The sequence below is a fragment of the Oncorhynchus keta genome, chromosome 9 (genome assembly GCF_023373465.1).
Source record: "Oncorhynchus keta strain PuntledgeMale-10-30-2019 chromosome 9, Oket_V2, whole genome shotgun sequence".
NCBI lineage: Eukaryota > Metazoa > Chordata > Actinopteri > Salmoniformes > Salmonidae > Oncorhynchus > Oncorhynchus keta.
In genome coordinates, this window is record NC_068429.1 from 38167701 (window position 1) to 38187586 (window position 19886).

The window sequence follows — 19886 nt, forward strand, 5'->3', positions numbered from 1 at the left end:
TGAAAGGTTCCATGAGCACCAACATGTGAAGTTCATAGGAGGATATCAAATTGGGTGTCAAATGAAAGCTAAGGCTCTATTTATGTTTTATTAAGACATGTACATTTTTCAACCATTTCCATTCTAGAAATTAGGAATAAGCAAAGGCTTTGATTTCTTGTCAAACAGGTAGAAAAGAGGTCTTAGAAAACATCTACCAGAAAAAGCCTTAAAATCTATTAGAAATAAACTGCAAAAAAAGAAACATCCCTTTTTCAAGACCCCGTCTTTTAAAGATAATTCGTAAAAATCCAAATAACTTCACAGATCTTCATTGTAAAGGGTTTAAACACTATTTCCCATGCTTGTTCAATGAACCGTGAACAATTAATGAACATGCACCTGTGGAACGGTGGTTAAGACACTAACAGCTTACAGATGGTAGGCAATTAAGGTCATAGTTATGAAAACTTAGGGCACTAAAGAGGCCTTTCTACTGACTCACGCACAGAACGAGCAGTATGTCTCATCCCATTGAGCTGGGACCTGTTGGATCGGAGGTTGAGGGCTAGGGCCATTCCCCCCAGAAATGTCCGGGAACTAGCAGGTGCCTTGGTGGAAGAGTGGGGTAACATCTCACAGCAAGAACTGGCAAATCTGGTGCAGTCCACGAGGAGGAGATGCACTGCAGTACTTAATGCAGCTGGTGGCCACACCAGATACTTACTGTTACTTTTGATTTTGCACACAGGTGGACTTTATTTAACTAATTATTGGAGACTAAATATAGTTTACTTTGTTCAGGGACACATTATTCCATTTCTGTTAGTCACATGGAACTGTGGAACTTGTCTGTGGAACTTGTACAGTTGTTGAATCTTGTTATGTTCATACAAATATTTAAACATGTTAAGTTTGCTGAAAATAAACGCAGTAGACAGTGAGAGGAAGTTTATTTTTTTGCCGAGTTTACATCAAAACACAATAATGTTGAAGACCCCTGCCAACTAATATCAACATTTAGTTATGGGGGAAAAAATTCTGCCTTCTGTAAGTTTCCATTGCCAAAATCTTCATGATATTTTCACATTTCTCTCCCTCATTAGGGGGGAGGATAAAGACAGTTCACAGAAGTGACAAGTAAAGGTAGACCTGCCAGTTAGTTCTAGTGTTTTTACTGATATTCATTTAGTTCATTTTGTAGACTAAGTGATTAAAACAAATTGGTTACAGAATTTCTTCAAATGAATTAGCTACAATGGGAACTCCAAGCAGTCACAAACCACAGTTGGGTCACCTGCTACTGTCCTCCCATCCACTGGCATTCTGTTATGTTCAGCTGACAACTGTTTTCTTTCTCTTTCTGTCGTCTGGTGGTCAAAGCAAGTGTGTGAAAAGTCTAGACAACCCCGCCCTCTCTCACTCCCTCTCTCTGAATGTCCCCTCTCCCGGCTCTTACTGACACTCCCTTTCCATTTACTATAACCAGGATCCTCACCCACTGAACACTGACCGACACTGGACGTCCATGGACATTGAAAAGTAGTTTGCATTTGGTCCTGGCCTTGATTTCAACCTCCACAGACGTCTGTACTGACCTTAATTTGGCCCAAACATAGACGTCCATGATTCACAAGTTTGGACAGCACAGTACTACACTACAGTAAGGAAATGTAGAGTATAGTACAGTACAGTGCATTACAGTAGAGTATAGTACACTACAGTAAAGAAATGTAGAGTATAGTACATTACAGTAGAGCACAGAAGAATACACTACAGTAAAGAAATGTAGAGTATAGTACAGTACATTACAGTAGAGCACAGAAGAGTACACTATAGTAAAGAAACGTAGAGTATGGTTCAGTACAGTACAGTACAGTAAATAAAAGTAGAGTTCAGTACAGTATACAGTAGAGCACACTAGAGTGGAGTACACTATAATGTACTGAAGAATACTCTATTTGACTATACTGTACTGTTTTCTACTGACCTCTACTGTGTTGTACTTTGATGACCAAACTTGTGAAACATAGACATCTGTGATTGGTTAATATTTGGTCCAATCTGGACCAACCAAATGTGGTCTTATTTGGTGGTGGAGCTCATTAAAATAATAGCCAGTGTGTAGAATAATACCTAAATCGGAGGATGTTACATATTTATACCTTTGTGAACCATTTTAGGATACAACACCATGAAGAGAATGAAATGCATATCCATAATTATGCATTTCTGTGTAGTACAGATCAGGGACCAATGATGAAATTCCATTACTGCAATTCAGTTACTGGGGTTCAATAACCAAAAGAGATTTAAAGATAAAAATAGAAATAAAAATAGAAGTAGTGACACGGGAACTAAATACAGTGCATAACGAATAACAATAATGAGTAAAAAATAACATGACTATTTACAGGAAGTAGCTATAAGCATCTGCACAGGTCTTCCAGGAAATTGTTAAAAGTAGTCCTTGTGCAGAGAGTTATACAGTTCGTTAAACTTTGAAATCAATGATTTTTGTTTGGCATACAATGTATCTCAGCGCAGTTCCTTTAGTATGGAATTACCCATAACTGTAATTGTTTTGATCAATCTTGACTTTGTCCCCCTCATTATGAAATATTGTGACCCTCGTGACCTTAGGTTAGTTATCCTCTCTAGATGCACTTGTCCCTCCAAACATTTTGAAAGCACCCTATGAAAGTAATCAGCTGTTTAATAGCTAGCTAAATGTTCCCTACCATAAGCGACTGATTTAAAGCCTGATACCTAGGCCCTCCAAAGAACCGATATGGAGGACCTCTTCCTCCCTTTCAATTGAAAGATCACAGTGTGCACATGTCCCAGTGATATGTTGTAAACAGCATTTCAATCAGCCCCTCTCTTCTCGCCACTCTTCAAAGTAGCACTGATTTACATAGAAGTCTTCATACTTCACTTCAATGTCGTCCTCCCACCCTAACCTCCGTTCTTCCCCAGGACTCCTTTCTCCCTGGCTTGTTTATTGATAACTAACCAAGCGGAAAACATATCCCTAAATGAGCGTTGGAGGAAAAAGAGGAAGAAAAAAACAATCTCATTCGTAATTAACAGAGCAGAAAGTGTCTCTGGGCAGTTCAGGTTTCTTAGGGTGAATTACAGGATTCATAAGCTTCTATTGAGCAAGACAAAAAACAAATGTAGGTTTCTGTTTGATTTCTGTTGATGATATCTGCCTCATGGGTCCCTGGTGTACAAACACAGTTTTTGGTATGTTAATATGGTGGAGTGAACTGTGGCGGAGATGAACAGACGCTGGACCATGGATTCATTGCGTCTCTGTCAAAGTCAGATACTGCCAGTACAAACTAAGAAATGTGTGTCAGGCATGATGACAATGGTTGGATGCAAATGGCAATGCCACAACCACTGAAGTGTGACCATTGTAGAAGACGACACAGTAGTTGGAGCTCTCACGACAATTAATACACAGTGAGAGTTCTCCACAAGTGTCTCTCTATTATCTTGGCCTGGAATTTACTTTGAATGACTTGATTCCACAATTAATTCAAATTAGTATTATTTTTCATAGTGTTTTCTTTTTCAATCTTGTTTCAAGCTGTGTCGAACGATTTTGTTTGAATGTGGTCTTAGGACAAGCAACAGCACAGGAAGGCTGGATGCTCAGATGTAAAGGCCTCTTCTTTATTATGATTTTTATAATATTCCCAGTTGAACATGAATTTGAAACCGTGTTGATTAATTTATGAGACCTAAGAAATGCCACTCGACATTTTAGACCCTTAATCATTGATACAGTATGTGGTTCCTCACTATTTAGATATTATTATGCAAGGAGAAATGTCTGTATTTCTTTTATTTGCAAAGTATATGGTCTAATTCAAGCAAACCATGTCAAGTGATTGTATTTCCTACTGTATGACCCTGACGTTGGTGGTGAATCGTCAAAACTCTAATGGTGAACTTGTCTCTACCAGGTTACTCTGTCTCAGAACCAAGTATGCAGGTGTTGGGCCAGCCAGCTGGTGCTAACCTCTGGGTCACCAGTAGTCCGATGGTGGTCCAGAGCCTGGGCCCAGTGTCTCCTGTGAGTGCCCAGGCCTACACCTCAGGTCCTCTGGTACCACATGCCCCCCAAGACTCCCAACCCCCACAAGGCCTGATGGTACCCTACACAGATGCCAGGTGAGTCAACCTCTGCACCACTCTAGGTGGGGGAGTATACCTGCAAACTCTTTTCATTGCACTGATTTCTGAGCTACTTTAAACTAAATCCATGTATGTTATTAAACAGCTGTGATACTTAACTCTACCAGACTTTCCTGGTACTGCTATCCTTACTCACATACTACAGTGTTGTGCCTCAGGTCCTTGCTCTCCAGAGAGTCCCTGGCCTCCACCACCCTGAGCCTAGCAGAGACCCAGTCAGTTCTGAGTGGCAGACAGGAGTGGCCCTATGGCTACCGGGTCCTTCCTCCACTCTGCCCACAGCAGGGCTCAACCCTTGGCAGCGAGGGGGGTGAGCTGCTCAGCATGCCCCCTGGCACTGCCATGTCAGGGAGCACCAGCATCTCCAACTCTGCGTCCCTGCCTTCCTACCTGTTTGGCGGGGATGCCAACAGCCCCCGGCAGTACTCAGCCCGTTCCAAGAAGAGGGCCCTCTCCATGTCCCCTCTGTCAGATGGCTATGGCATCGACTTCAACTCCATCATCCGCACCTCACCCACCTCGCTGGTGGCTTACATCAATGGCTCCCGGAGCTCTCCAGCTTCCCACCACACCCTTTCACCCCTCCAGCCTGAGGTCTATGGCCACTTCCTAGGGGTGAGAGGGAGCTGTATCCCTTATCCTCAGTCTCCAGGCCTCTTCAGCCTCCCAGGCTCCACGCTGGCCCTGATCCCACTGAGTGACCCCCACCCTGGGACGGAGTGTGGCCGCATGCAGATGCTGGAGCAGGGAGGGGCGCTGGAGAGCCAGATGGCTAACATGGTGGTGGAGCAGCAGTGTCTCCCAGAGGAGGGAGGGACACTCCAGGAGGCAGCCAGGAGTGCTAATGACCTGGTGCCATCTCTACACTTTCAGCTAGAGTTGGCCACCATCATCAGATCAGCTAGTCCACCACAGGGCCCTCCGCCTCCCTACCACTCTCACCAGCACCTCCACCTCCACAGACCTCCCAGCCACATCCAGGGCCCTGTCCCACAGGCTCCGCCAGCTCCCCCTGTGCATGGGGCCAGCCTCCTTCCCCATCCCCTGTCCCTGTTCCCCATGCTGGAGGAAGAGGAGGGGGAGACAGAGGAATACAGTGGGGGCCACTGCTGCCGCTGGGTTGACTGCAGTGCTGTGTATGACCAAAAGGAGGAGCTGGTAAGGCACATAGAGAAGCTCCATGTGGACCAGCGGAAAGGCGAGGACTTCACCTGCTTCTGGGCAGGGTGTCCACGCAGGTTCAAGCCCTTCAACGCCCGCTACAAACTCCTCATCCACATGAGAGTCCACTCAGGAGAGAAGCCCAACAAGTGCACGGTACATAGCAAATCAATCTCTGGTGAATGCCTCAAAACTGTCTATGAAATGCGTGAATGTGAAGTGTGAATCTGTTTAGTCAACTACTTGAGGATCCGTTGGCTTTACCTGAACAAAATGTTACCTCAGGTATTCCACCCCCCTTATGCACAATGGTTAACATCTTTTTCCCATAATTATGCTAAAGGTGGAAGTGAGTGCACCAGTTCCCTTCCAGGCTGTCTCCCCTGTCTACTGTGAGTCAACCAGCCAATCCTCTAGGCCGGAGCTGTAGAGGGCCTTTCAGCCTCTTAATAGCCTTGCTGAGACGGTTTAGAGGGAAATCGACATCTTGAAGTATGCACGTTGTACCTCTTTAAGGTCTTTGTGTACTCTGATGTACGTCCGAAGGCTGAAGGTTTGGGTCAGAAATATGGTCTCTCTCTCCTCTTAACTGTGGCCATGGGCTAATTAGTCCAGCTCTGTGATAGTTGACATGGCAGTTAACTTAATTATGTAGTTATTAAATCAGCACAAAGGCAGCGCAGCGCTTAAGTTCTGGCAGGGCACCAGTCAGCCAGCCTCCTGATCCCTGCTCTGCCACAGTCCCCTCTCTCTCTCTCTCTCTCTGAGCTACTCTACCAGGCAGTCACAGGGCCTGTCAGCAGCCAAGAGCCTGCCAGGCAGGGAAAGACTTGGCTGGGGTTCTGGGAAGGTGATGTTCCCTGGCCCGGTTCTGATTGGGTCTGGTTCTGTGGCCAAGGAGAGAGAGACTTGAATGGAGCTCATCTGAAGGCCATGTATCCTTGGACCTGGTACTGATGAGGAGGATTGGCTGGATTCCCCTGCGACAGGTGCTCCCAGTCCTAGTGCTATTGGTGGTTCTCTCAGATGTGCTGTTAGAGAAGGCTATGTTTGGTTCTTTTGATTTCACGGCATGACAACATACCATGTTCAAAGCCAAAGTTTAGTTGACAGATGAGTTGTTCTGCTCTGTATAGCCTTCCTGTGCTGTAATTGCAGTTATAGGAGTCCTTCAGGAGCCATAGCAGCACATAACCTATGCACATTAGTTGCAGTAGTGAGCTCGGGCTCTTTTCTAGGCTCATCAAGCTGGAAGTGTAGAGTTTTTTGTCTTTTAACCGATTACTAAAACGAAACTGCAGAAATTATATTGGACCTACATTGAAACAGTCTCTCTACTCTTTCCAGGTTGCTATGAGTCACCGAAAAGAAAGCTGAATAGTTAGGAAGAATAAAACATTTTAGAACAATTTTGACTGCAAGGAAATCAAACACATTTTCTGGACTCCGAATGTGGCCCGCAGGCAAACTGACTTTGACATCCCTGGTCGAGACAATTGTAGAGATACCACCCGCCCTCAACCCCACTGGGAACATACTTGAGGTTCAGATGAGTAAGAGGCCAACAATTCTCATTCCTTGATTCGTTTCGCTGCTTCTTGGTTAGACAATTATTAACTGGGTGCATACCTGTGGTCGACCTTTCGCTCCAAAACACTCACTTATTAGTACCAACCAGTCACGTTGCTATGGAGGCTGCAGCTGCAGTCAGAGGGTTCTGTGTACCATGTAATCATGTGTTACAGGGGAAAATATCCAGGGTCATGCCCAAAAACAGAACATTGGAAATGGCACCGTATTCCCTATTTAATAGAGTGCCTATTTGGACATACCCATTGTGTGACATCCCATCATCCCAGGCTTGATTTCAGCGTACGCTGATCAAGTCAGACTGAAAAGAAATAGAACGAGGTCAGTCTAATTGACAGAAACTGTCAGAAAACCCATACTTACTGAACAAAACAGTCTGAGCAATCAAAGTCAGAGCCGAGGAGCTAGACAGGCAGCAGAGACTCTCACAGAATGAGAGAACCAGTTCTACTTCACTAAAAACGTCTTAGATGCCATGCCAGTCAATTGTCCGAGAATTACACTCGGTCTTATTGTGAGGAATGATTGACAGGAAGGATGGGGCTGGTGAATGGCAAACAGAGGCGCGAGCCGCCCGCCCAGCAGGTAGCATTACAATGAAGTAGATCTGATTACGCAGCACACTGCCCCACATACACCAGGCAAGCCATGACTTGTACCTGTCAGCTCTCAGTGCGTGAAGGTGATTGAGCACTTTCTTAACACATAGTTGATTCATCTGTGTATTTAGTATATGCCTTATCACTGGGATTTCAACACTTTCAACCGTTTTCAAAACGGGTTTGGAGCTTTGGAAAGCTCCAAGAGCCACGCCTTTGTAAACACGTTTGCTAATCATGTTTTTTACTCTACATCCATTTGATGATTTACTGTTCAAAGGATGAACAATTACCGCCATAGTTAATAATGGTTACATTTTCCAGCTTATCAGAACAGCTTTAGATGTTGTGCAATAGATTCATACAGTTTCTTGGAAAGCTGAACCATATCTCCTTCTACAGTAACTATATTATTTTCTAATGGAAGCTCCCTGTGTTGTTGGATCTGGATCGTAGTTCATTAAATAGAGAGACGTATGGGGTACCCAAGCAAGTGTGGAGGCCAGGGTTCCTCTAGCTTAGTCAGTTTAATAAAGCACTCCATGGGAATACAGGCAAGTGTCATGGTAGCTGCATGGCTGTGAAATTAAGATGAACCAGGAAGCTATCAGTCAGCTCAGATAATTCCCGTTGGTTACTCAATCCACATTGCTGCATTGTGATGTTCAGCTACGTGAATGACATAGACGATATCTTGACACATCCTGGAGTTATCGGTTTTGTTTGGGCCCCAAAGCATGTATATCTTCTGAATTATAAATGGTCTTGATGCTGGGTGTTCTATTCTGCGCTAGAGTACTTGAGTTGTAGGTTCACTTGAGGAATCACAGTGTGCATTTTAGCATATCTCTTATTGATGTTCGAAGACTGTAGCCGTTAAGGTGTAACACAACCCCAGTAGTTTGGTTTTAATCCACTTAGTTTCCCTTACAATGGACAGCTTGAAATTCTAGTCCTGCCCGCAACGGCACAGAATGCAGGCCTGATGGGATTTATGGTTTGCCAAGATTTTTAGCGCCATCTCTACAACCGTTAGGAGGGAAATAACTTGATTTTGCCGCCAGAAACCGGTTCAGACTTCAAAGTATTTTAACGCAGCAGCTTATTCTCCAGCTTCTGTAACCGTTTTCAGCGCTTGTTTTAAAGACCTCAAAATCTCATGAACTAACTTTTTGCACTTAAAGAAGATGACGATAGATGAGAAGATAAGAGGGAGAGGAGACATTGACTGGGCATGAGGAGAGGATATGTGAGAGGGGGTGAGATTTGAGCGTTTGAAGAAGATAAGAAAGGGAGTTGAGCTGTAGATAAGAGTAAGGAAAGCATTCTGTAAAGATGTGAGAAAGAACAGGGGGCACATGGAAGGGATGGAGAAGAGAGTAGAAGAGAGAGTGGAGATGTGAGAGAGAGGAGATGTGAGAGAGAGAGGAGATGTGAGAGAGTGGAGATGTGAGAGAGAGGAGATGTGAGAGAGAGGAGATGTAGAAGAGAGAGTGGAGATGTGAGAGAGAGTAGAAGAGAGAGTGGAGATGTGAGAGAGAGGAGATGTGAGAGAGAGAGAGAGATGTGAGAGAGAGAGAGGAGACGTGAGAGAGAGAGAGAGAGAGAGGAGATGTGAGAGAGAGAGAGGAGACGTGAGAGAGAGAGAGGAGACGTGAGAGAGAGAGAGGAGACGTGAGAGAGAGAGGAGACGTGAGAGAGAGAGTGGAGACGTGAGAGGGAGGAGACGTGAGAGGGAGGAGACGTGAGAGAGTGGAGATGTGAGAGGGAGGAAATGTGAGAGAGAGGAAAGAGGCTGAGGCACTATAGAGGGCACTAGACTGACTCTGCTGGCACGCTGTGGGCGGGTCATTGTTCCCCAGGGCATGCCCGACTGCCAGGACCTGTCAGGAGGCTGGCTGTGGCATTCAGCTCCACTGAGGAGCCATGTTGCTGTCTATTCAGACCCTCTGTCCCTCACAGCAGCTAAAAGGGGACTCTAAGCTTTATTAGCAAGAGAGTGTGTGTGTGCGTGTGTGAGTGTGTGAGTGTGCATGACAGGCCACTCCTGGGCACCGCTGGGCTCCTGGCAGTATATTTGTGTGTGATGCTGGTTCTCAGTTCTCTTCCCATCCCCAGGCTGAATGGCTATTTATCCTGCTCATTCTCCCTGGCCTGTATTTTTCTTATGCTAGCCCGTCTGAATGGTCCGATGCTGATCCTTTTCTCTTCACTGTGGTTTGGAGTGTCCGGTCGTGGTGTACTTCCCTGGTATGCCACCGTTTTAGAGAGCATTTGGACAGAATATCCTGCTGTGTGTGAAGAAGACTTGCGAAAGACTAGAAAGACTATGGAATGGTGGTGGCTTTCTCCACTTTCAGGGATACTTCTGTTAGGTCATTACTCGTGTCCCCAGACAAGCAAGACATAGAGTGCAGTGGTAAAGGCCCACAGGGAGATATATCGTCCTCGTTGCATGGGAGACCTCATCTGTAAGCACTAAAATGCTGTTGATTGTGCCCCGAATTCACACATTCGCTATGATACAGTCATGCAGAATATGTTTGCTATCCCTAATAGGCTGGTGAGCACTGATAGAATTATCAGGCATATCTGCCTCCCTCTTGAATTACTTAAGGCTTATAAAGTCTGACTCCCATTCCTTTTGACAATATGAACATATGGTTGCCATCAGAAGGAGTCATAATGGCCTTACTGGAATTGAGGGTCAAAGTTAGGCATAATGAGTTTTGGCATAATGGCCGTACTCTGCTGGGGGTTTTGCTCAGCAGAGTGTACAGTATGTTCGCGCCTGCTGTTTGCCAGCTTCCAGACAGAACAACATCGAGTGTAGTGGCTGTTGAGTAGGTAACACTTTGCCTATACAGCACGTTAGAGATTTGAATTTTATTCCGATATTGTCTTGCAAGAAGAGAGTGGCAATGTTGATTCAGATAGAGTTCCGAGGAGAAATACAGTCGGGAAGTTAGCATTATGTTATTACGCAAATCAAAGGAATCAAAGGAGTGAATCAAAGGAATATGTCCCATAGCGATGCAGACGAATGTGATGAGTCAAATATTAAAGGAACTGATTAATTTGTAGTTGGTCAGCTCAGACTGAGGGAGAGGTATAGCTATGCAAGGAATCCAGTCCTGGAGGGACAATAATAAAATGGGTCATGGTTCCATGACTTTACTCTGTGAAACTGAAGTAAGGACATTCCAAGCCCTTTGACTGTGGAGTGAGAGAGCAAAGTACTAGTCTTGACTTACAGTAGGAAACTGTGATGATTCACATGTCTTAAGGGTGAGGTCATTGCAGTGAGGTGGTAGTACTCAGGGGCGGACTGGGACCAGAAGTCGTCTCGGGCATTTCTAACACACTGGCCTATTTTTCTCCTTGAGGCCCCCAGACACACCAGCCTATTTTCTTCTTGAGGCCCCCAGACACACCAGCCTATTTTCTTCTTGAGGCCCCCACACACACCAGCCTATTTTATTTCTTGAGGCCCCCACACACACCGGCCTATTTTATTTATTGAGGCCCCACACACACCGGCCTATTTTATTTCTTGAGGCCCCCACACACACCGGCCTATTTTATTTCTTGAGGCCCCCACACACACCGGCCTATTTTATTTCTTGAAGCCCCCACACACACCGGCCTATTTTATTTATTGAGGCCCCCACACACACCGGCCTATTATATTTCTTGAGGGGCCCCCACACACACCGGCCTATTTTTTTTTCTTGAGGCCACCACACACACCGGCCTATTTTATTTCTTGAAGCCCCCACACACACCGGCCTATTTTATTTCTTGAAGCCCCCACACACACCGGCCTATTTTATTTCTTGAAGCCCCCACACACACCGGCCTATTTTATTTCTTGTGGGGCCCCCACACACACCGGCCTATTTTATTTCTTGAGGCCCCCACACACACCGGCCTATTTTATTTCTTGAAGCCCCCACACACACCGGCCTATTTTATTTTTTCTTGTGGGGCCCCCACACACACCGGCCTATTTTATTTATTGAGGCCCCCACACACACCGGCCTATTTTATTTCTTGAGGGGCCCCCACACACACCGGCCTATTATATTTCTTGAGGCCACCACACACACCGGCCTATTTTATTTCTTGAAGCCCCCACACACACCGGCCTATTTTATTTCTTGAGGCCCCCACACACACCGGCCTATTTTTTTTTCTTGAGGCCCCCACACACACATTATATTTCTGGGCCCCCACACACACCGGCCTATTTTTTTTTTTTTCTTGAGGCCCCCACACACACCGGCCTATTTTATTTCTTGAGGCCCCCACACACACTGGCCTATTTTATTTTCTTGAGGCCCCCACACACACCGGCCTATTTTATTTCTTGAGGCCCCCACACACACCGGCCTATTTTATTTCTTGAGGCCCCCACACACCCGGCCTATTTTATTTCTTGAAGCCCCCCACACACCCGGCCTATTTTATTTCTTGAGGCCCCCACACACACCGGCCTATTTTATTTCTTGAAGCCCCCACACACACCGGCCTATTTTATTTCTTGAGGCCCCCACACACACCGGCCTATTTTATTTCTTGAGGCCCCCACACACACCGGCCTATTTTATTTCTTGAGGCCCCCACACACACCGGCCTATTTTATTTCTTGAGGCCCCCACACACACCGGCCTATTTTATTTCTTGAAGCCCCCACACACACCGGCCTATTTTATTTCTTGAGGCCCCCACACACACCGGCCTATTTTATTTCTTGAAGCCCCCACACACACCGGCCTATTTTATTTCTTGAGGCCCCCACACACACCGGCCTATTTTATTTCTTGAGGCCACCACACACACCGGCCTATTTTATTTCTTGAGGCCACCATTATTAGCCAGATAATGATAATTTTGCAAAAACAAGTTTGACAGGCACAATAGGCTGAAAGTGGAAGGCCATCTGGCATTTGCCTGAAGTGACAGATGGCCTGTCTGCCACTGGTAGTACTGCACAAAGGAGAGCTGTTTAGTTCTGCTGACTTGGATCAGCTTCCATCCACTACTCTTGAATCCCATAGGTTGTGACAGCTAGTGTACCTGGGCAGGGAGCAAGCCTTTTTGACGAGGAACAAACCCCTCTTTACCTTAACCTCTCTACCAGTTGGTGGTTGCATGTTTCTACAATGAGTTCATCTGTCAACACATCCTACACAACCCTTGAGACAAGACAGATTCTACAGACTGAAGTCTGTGTACACACAGATACTGACCCCTGCTGGACACATTGACCACCACACCTCTTATAGTGTTAACCAGTGGTAGTTTACATATCGAGAGCTTCTATCTGCATTAAAATTGGGTTATTGATATACCCTTGTTTTGTGCAATGTTCTCAAATCTATATACTACTCATGTTGTTGTTAAGTCCAAAAGAAAACAACATAAAAATTGCTGACACCTTTCAAACCAATTATCTCAGAGAATCCTATGTTTTGCAGATATAACTTTATAGTCTCAAGCTCTCCATATGCTGAATGTTTGGATGTTGTTTTGTGGACCCCTGATGTACAGTATAGGTTAATGATAGGGATATTAAGTGTACACTATCCCTCTTCTCCCTGTGCGCTTTGTGTGTTGTTGCAGTTTGAGGGCTGTCAGAAGGCTTTCTCTCGGCTGGAGAACCTGAAGATTCACCTGCGCAGCCACACTGGAGAGAAGCCTTATCAATGCCAGCACCCCGGCTGCCACAAAGCCTTCAGCAACTCCAGCGACCGAGCCAAGCATCAGCGCACCCACCTGGACACGGTGAGTTGAGTGGGATATCTCAGACAGACACACAGGAAACGCACGCATTGAGAATTGAGACACTGATCTCTTACTCTAATTGTTCGTCCTTGTTCACTCTCTTGTGCTCTCTCATTCTCTGTTTTTTCTTCTTTTCTCTGTCGCTGCCTTGTTTTCCTCTCTCGAGCTGGACTTACCCACATGGCAGCTAGCTAGCATTTGCACCTTCAAGAAAGCTGTACACAAATGCTTCTGTGTAGACTTTTATCTAGACAGCGTCTATGTAATGTGTATGCTTTTATTGACTATATGGAACCCAGGACTCCCTGGAAAACAGTGGCTGAGTGGACTATCCTGGCTAAATAAATCCAATCAAATGACATACATGCACACACTGCAAGTCGAAACTGGAAGCTGTTGGTTTTGTGACATTCCCAGTTGTGTGTGGCCGTGTGCGTGTTTATGCAGAAGCCGTACGCGTGTCAGATCCCTGGTTGTGTAAAGCGCTACACTGACCCCAGCTCCCTGCGCAAGCACGTCAAATCCCATTCATCCAAAGAGAGGCAGTTGAGGAAGAAGGTCAGTATGGAGCTGCCTGGACTCTACTCTTTACACTTGGAAATTTGCTCAATCCCCCTCAGCAATGTACACTTTGCAGTGAAAGGATCCCCTTGACTGTATCACAGTCTCAATGTCTTTTGAGACACCCGCTCTCTTCCACAGCCTCTTACTTTCCTCCACTTCTATTGTATCGCAAACACATCCACTTATACAGTACACTAACGCAGAGTGCCTCCACATATTGATGTGTAAATCTAGTTGATTTTCTTTGCTGCGCTGTAATGCTCAGACCATATTAAACTCCCTGTTGGGGATAATTATGCTCATTAATTCTATCTTACAGTTAAGGTTACGTCACCATAGATACAATTTGCCGCAGGAGGTGGGCTGTTTCTATAAAAAAGTATTGTTTTTACGAATGCTCCCACATTCACTGTTTTTTTTCATTAGCAAGGTAGTTTATTCTCTACTTGCATTTATACTGATCTCTGTATCTCTGTGATTGGTCTAAAGCTGAGGTTGTCCGTTGACATGAGCCAAGAGGCATTAACGGATTGCCTAACCATCCAACCCCTGAAACCCAGCCTCTCTCCTTTGGACATGATTGACAGAAGGTTGGGCCAATCCCCTAGCCCCTCCATAGATCACTACACAGGTACACATCATCCAGATGCTCTGACTATGCCTTTATTTAGAGTTAGGTAGACCTATTCGGGTGTGAAATCCATGGTTTGATATGCACGTATATTCTTCTTAATTAGAGTCTCAGTGATGGGTTTGTTGCGTGTAGCCTTGTCCAGTGTATCTATATCTCTATTTTGTTGTCTGTGTTTTATAGAGTTGCTGTCCAGTGGCCAGTCAAGCCACTGTGTATCTCTATCCATCCCTGTCCCTCCAGCTGTTCCACAGGACCAACGCTCCTCAAACAGCTCACACATGGCTCTGCAGGACAGTTACAGGTACTGCAGCCACACAGCAGAACAACTAGTGTTAGTCTTCTAATCTATTTGAGTTCACCACAGAAGTTTATTCAGCTTTGACTATGAGTTTATTTTGTTGTGTGTGTGTGTGTGTGTCATTGCCGGTTGTAAGTTTATATGCAAAGTGAACATTTGCAAAGTGAACATTATGATAAACAATGAGTATTCATACAAGGGTGTTTTACCTATATGCTCAAATGATGAAAATACATTAGCAGCTGTCACAATCTGGACCACGCTAAACTTCCCTGACTTCTGTCACTTAGTACTTGTTGCTGTGGTAGTGATGTGGGAATCGTTTTCTAAGACATTGGTGGTGAGAACATTTAAATTCGAAAACTTCACCGTGGTGATATGTGCACAGTACGCGCGATACTGTAATTCTGTATTAAATGCTCAAATGTGCAGGAGACCTAGTCTTGATCTAAAAAAGTGGGTGCTATTTAAACATTTCATCATGCATAGTCATATTTAGTCACATATTTGTATCTCTGTAACTAAGGCTACTCATCATAAATGCAGTAATCTATTTACAATAAACATATAGGATTAGAAGTCGAGCAAGGATTTCTATAACTGCATTCAATGTTCCTTCCTCGAGACTTTGAGAATTCAGTCATGTTCCCAGATCTGGTGTAACGGTTGAGGCATTTACATTGAATGTGTTTCGTAGTTATGACAAGTGCTGGCTCATGAAAGTTCTGAAAGTCATTACCTTAAGAACAGTCTTTCAGTCTCTCTCACTTCCTACTGGGTAATCAATGATCAGCGTTCTTGGAATTCTGCAGGTGAAAAAATGATACCTGTATATTGTGAAAGTACTTACTTAGTCCTGTTGAAAGCCACAGCCCCTTCAAGACACTCTATTGATGACTTTTGGCAGATACTTTTCTCGGTGTGTCTAAGACATTGACGGCGAGATATGTGTTTTAATGGCATCGCTGGTAGCATAATGTCTGGCTCTCTGACAATGTGTCAGACAATGATGAATAGATGGTTATATTTCTCATCCATCCTGGTAAAGTGGTTTGGTTTTTGAAACATGTTCACATCTACTTTCTGGGAAGAGAACCTGCTGCAGGCCCAGTTGCATCTGTTGGGCAAGCGACTTGGTATTTCTATTCATTTTGAGTTCCCGTTGGCAGAGTGACTGTAGCCATGACTGATTTAAATGCCTATCCCCTTTTCCTTCTTTTTTTTCTGATCTGAAACAAATAAGTACTTAAACGTCGGTTGCCATGGCTTCATGGCAGTAAGCTCATAGTTAGAATAATCTGATTAAAATAAAGCACCATTTTCTCCCCTTTTGAAAGACCCCAATGGGCTTTTTTGTGGCCCGCAGCACCTCAGCTGTGAAGAGAGCGGTTGGGAAGAGGTTTTACAGGTTGGGAATGGCCAGCAACACTGTTGCCTGGTCAGCCCACAAAAAAAAAAAACATTTCTTCATCCATGCACTTCAAAGGCGGTGAGAAGGAGTGTTTTCTGAAGTTTTGGGCAGCCAGATGCTCATGGCTTCTCAATGACACTGATTGATTGTCCTGGTAGCAGCGGTAGGCCGCAGCATTCACCACAGGATTCTGGGTACACAATCAGCCAATGAAAGCAGGCCTTGCTTTGCCTCATCAGTCTCTAGGGCCTGCATTAGTGGATGCTATAGCCACCATCTAGAGTGGCTCAGGAATTCAATAAGTGAATTATAAAATTGGAAAAATACCATTCAGGGGCTCTGGGAAGAGGATTGCTGTAATTACTTTTCTAGATGTTAAATCGATTGTAAAATCCCATTTGCTATTTTATTCACTGCCATTATGTGATTTCTTTATTTCCTCATTCAGCCTGTGCATTGTTATCCCCTTAATCAATTGCATTGTAAACACCTCAATTATTTTAATTATTACCCTGGTGCCAGCCAGCTAGAAAAATGAAAAAGGTTGACAGATACACCATAAAAGCACTCATTGTTTGGCTTTCCTTCTAAGGATGTTCTTCACAATATCCTCTTTCTTACTTTCTGATGCTTGGTATGAGAAAAGAAGGTTGCCATATTTAAGTAACCAGGCATTTTAGTCTGGGCAAACAGACTAAAACAAGTCATTAAGATTTCTCTCACGTATCTGTGCTTAGTTAACATGGGTTATTTAAAGTCTGAGAGGTGTGCTATGTTACTACCCCTCAGTGATGAGTTAGCGGCCTCTTTTAAACTTGTCAGATATCAGTGTCTTTTCACTGAAAGAGCTGTCTGTGGGGCAAGGGTGTAACTTTGTGTTGCTTATTTGGGGAGGGGTCCGACATAAAAAAACAACAACTGTGAAATGGTTGTTCCTGGTGAATTTTGAAGTGAAATACATCCAAAATGTTCCTGATAATTTGGTCAATATATCCCAACCACAACATTTCTGTATTACTTTAAACTGTTGCTCTAACACCACATTTACACAAACAATTAGTGCTTTTTGAGGTCGGTTCGGTTTTGCTTCGATTATTAAAGAATAATCATGGTTTTCGATTCCAGTTTCGATTATTTATTTTTAGCAAATGCACCATGCATTATGTGGTTTGAATGCTGTAACAACACAGATTAAAACAATTAATAAGAGTCCCACGATGGTAGTGAATGTTCATTACTGCTTATCTTAACGTATTAACCATAGAGAGTTATTGATTCGCATAACTTTACTTTTAATAAAATATTTTAAAGAAGATTTCAGTTGTTGTGTATATTACATTTGTTTTATTTGATGACTTTATTATTTAATTCCAAGTCATCATCTCATCTCTATAGAGCTGCTGGCTATGCTGTCTGACAAAATCACTATTTTAGTAGTTCTTCAAAGTAAATAAGGCATACTTTAATAACTTCGGAATTCCAACTATCAATCACTTAGATCATGTATTTTCAAGTAGAGATAACTCATGAAGCAACTGCGGTCTATCTCTCTCTCGATTGTGCATTCTTCTCTCTCTCTATCTATCTCCATGTCTGCCCCACACTTATCTAAACTAGCAGGCATAGAAGAAACACACAAACCGGACCAGTAGGCGTGCAATGGATTATGGTCATTGTAGTTAAATGTTTTCTGCTCTAAACTATGTAGAATACTAAAACTCCCTACGACATCGCACAGTTCAGGCTTGAAGTGATTCATCTCTAGAGAAACTGTGCAATGTGCTTATTGAGCTCACAGGAAGAAAAAAATGGAATTCAAATAATTGAACCGAAGTCAGTCAATTAGTTGTTTAAAAGCCGGAAAATAACTGAAATGTCTGTTAATCACTCAGCACTAGTTTACACATTACACAGGCAGCCCAATTCTGTCCAATCAGAACACCTCTTTTGCAAAACCCCTTTAAGTGTCATAACCTATTATGCTTATTTGTATACTTTTCACTCTGCTTTTCACCCCCTCTAATACTGTAGCCTACTAGAAACAACATATTTTAAAGTTTATAATATTACCAGTTGTCTTTGAACTCCCAAAAATGTGTCCAATATACCCATTAACAATATCACTCATTTTGATAAATATCACTCATGCGCATTACGTCACTTCACAATATAAACTTTCTCCAAAAACATCCTTTTCTACATCATTCTTATTCGTGTTTATGAATTTACCATGTAAAATTTGACTACTATTTTATTTGTTCCAAGTTAGCTCACAAAGTTGAGGGTTTGTTAACCTTTCTAGGGCAGCGGGCGAAATTCAAAAATATTTAGAAATATGTAACTTTAACAAATTAACAAGTCCAATACAGCAAATGAAAGATAAACTTCTTGTTAATCTACCCATCGTGTCCGATTTCAAAAATGCTTTACAGCGAAATCACAACATATGATTATGTTAGATCACCGTCAAGTAAAAAAAAACACAGACATTTTTCCAGCCAAAGATAAGAGTCACAAAAAGCAGAAATATAAATAAAATGAATCACTAACCTTTGATGATCTTCATCAGATGACACTCATAGGACATCATGTTACACAATACATGTATATTTTGTAATAATGTGCATATTTATATCCAAAAATCGCAGTTTACATTGGCGTGTTACGTGCAGTAATGTTTTGATTCCAAAACATCCGGTGATTTTGCAGAAATACTCATAATGAACATTGATAAATGATACAATTGTTATTCACAGAATTAAAGATAGACTTCTCCTTAATGCAACTGCTGTGTCAAATTTCCAAAAAACTTTACAGAAAAAGCATAATCTGAGAACGGCGCTCAGAGCCAAATCCAGCCAGAGAAATATCCGCCATTTTGGAGTCAACAGAAGTTAGAAATAACACTATAAATATTAACTTACCTTTGATGATCTTCATCAGAAGGCACTCCCAGGAATCCCAGTTCGACAATAATTGACTGATTTGTTCCATAAAGTCCATCATTTATGTCCAAATAGCCACTTATTGTTAGCGTGTTCAGCCCAGTAATCCATCTTCATAAGGCGTGAGCACTTCGTCCAGACAAAAACGAAAAGTTCCGTTACAGGTCATAGAAACGAGTTGTGCTGTGGTCTAAGGCACTGCATCTCAGTGCAGGAGGTGTCACTACAGTCCCTGGTTCAAATCCAGGTTGAATCAGATCCTGCTGTGATTGGGAGTCCCATAGGGCCCAGCATCATCTGGGTTTGGCTGGGGTAGGCCGTCATTGTAAATAAGAATTTGTTCTTAACTGATTTACCTAGTTAAATGAAGGTTGCAATTTTGAGATGTCTCAAAAAATATCAATTGGAAAGCTGAGAGTGCTATTAAATAATATCAGTACTTGTTGCATTTACAACTTGTCTAAATCCTATCGTCAGCTGATTTCAGCCAGTGTATGGCTATGAATTGTTTGAATGGAATGTTGACATATTGGCAGTTAATTTGAGAAAATGTATAGAATAATTCCTCTAAAACGGTTTGGCTAGCTTGCTAACAAACCGTGTAGAAAAATTATTCAAATTCATTATTTTACACAATATCTTATCACTGCACTTCACATGGTTGACCAACTCCATGACCAAAATGGCTGACATTTATCCAATAAGAAGG

General features: G+C 43.4%; 1 protein-coding gene across 4 annotated transcripts in view; it reads left to right on the plus strand.

The window, feature by feature from the left end:
- rfx3 (regulatory factor X, 3 (influences HLA class II expression)) overlaps positions 1-19886 on the plus strand; it is a 122298-nt gene that overhangs the window by 12142 nt on the left and 90270 nt on the right. For 3 of the 4 annotated variants that reach the window (XR_008143260.1, XR_008143259.1, XR_008143258.1), the window contains exons 3-8: positions 3957-4164; positions 4347-5505; positions 13164-13325; positions 13773-13883; positions 14379-14520; positions 14704-14824. The gene's annotated coding sequence lies outside the window, so the exon portion shown is untranslated. Of the gene's footprint in view, positions 1-3956; positions 4165-4333; positions 5506-13163; positions 13326-13772; positions 13884-14378; positions 14521-14703; positions 14825-19886 lie in introns of those variants that run through there. The other variant, XR_008143261.1, reaches the window with a different exon arrangement.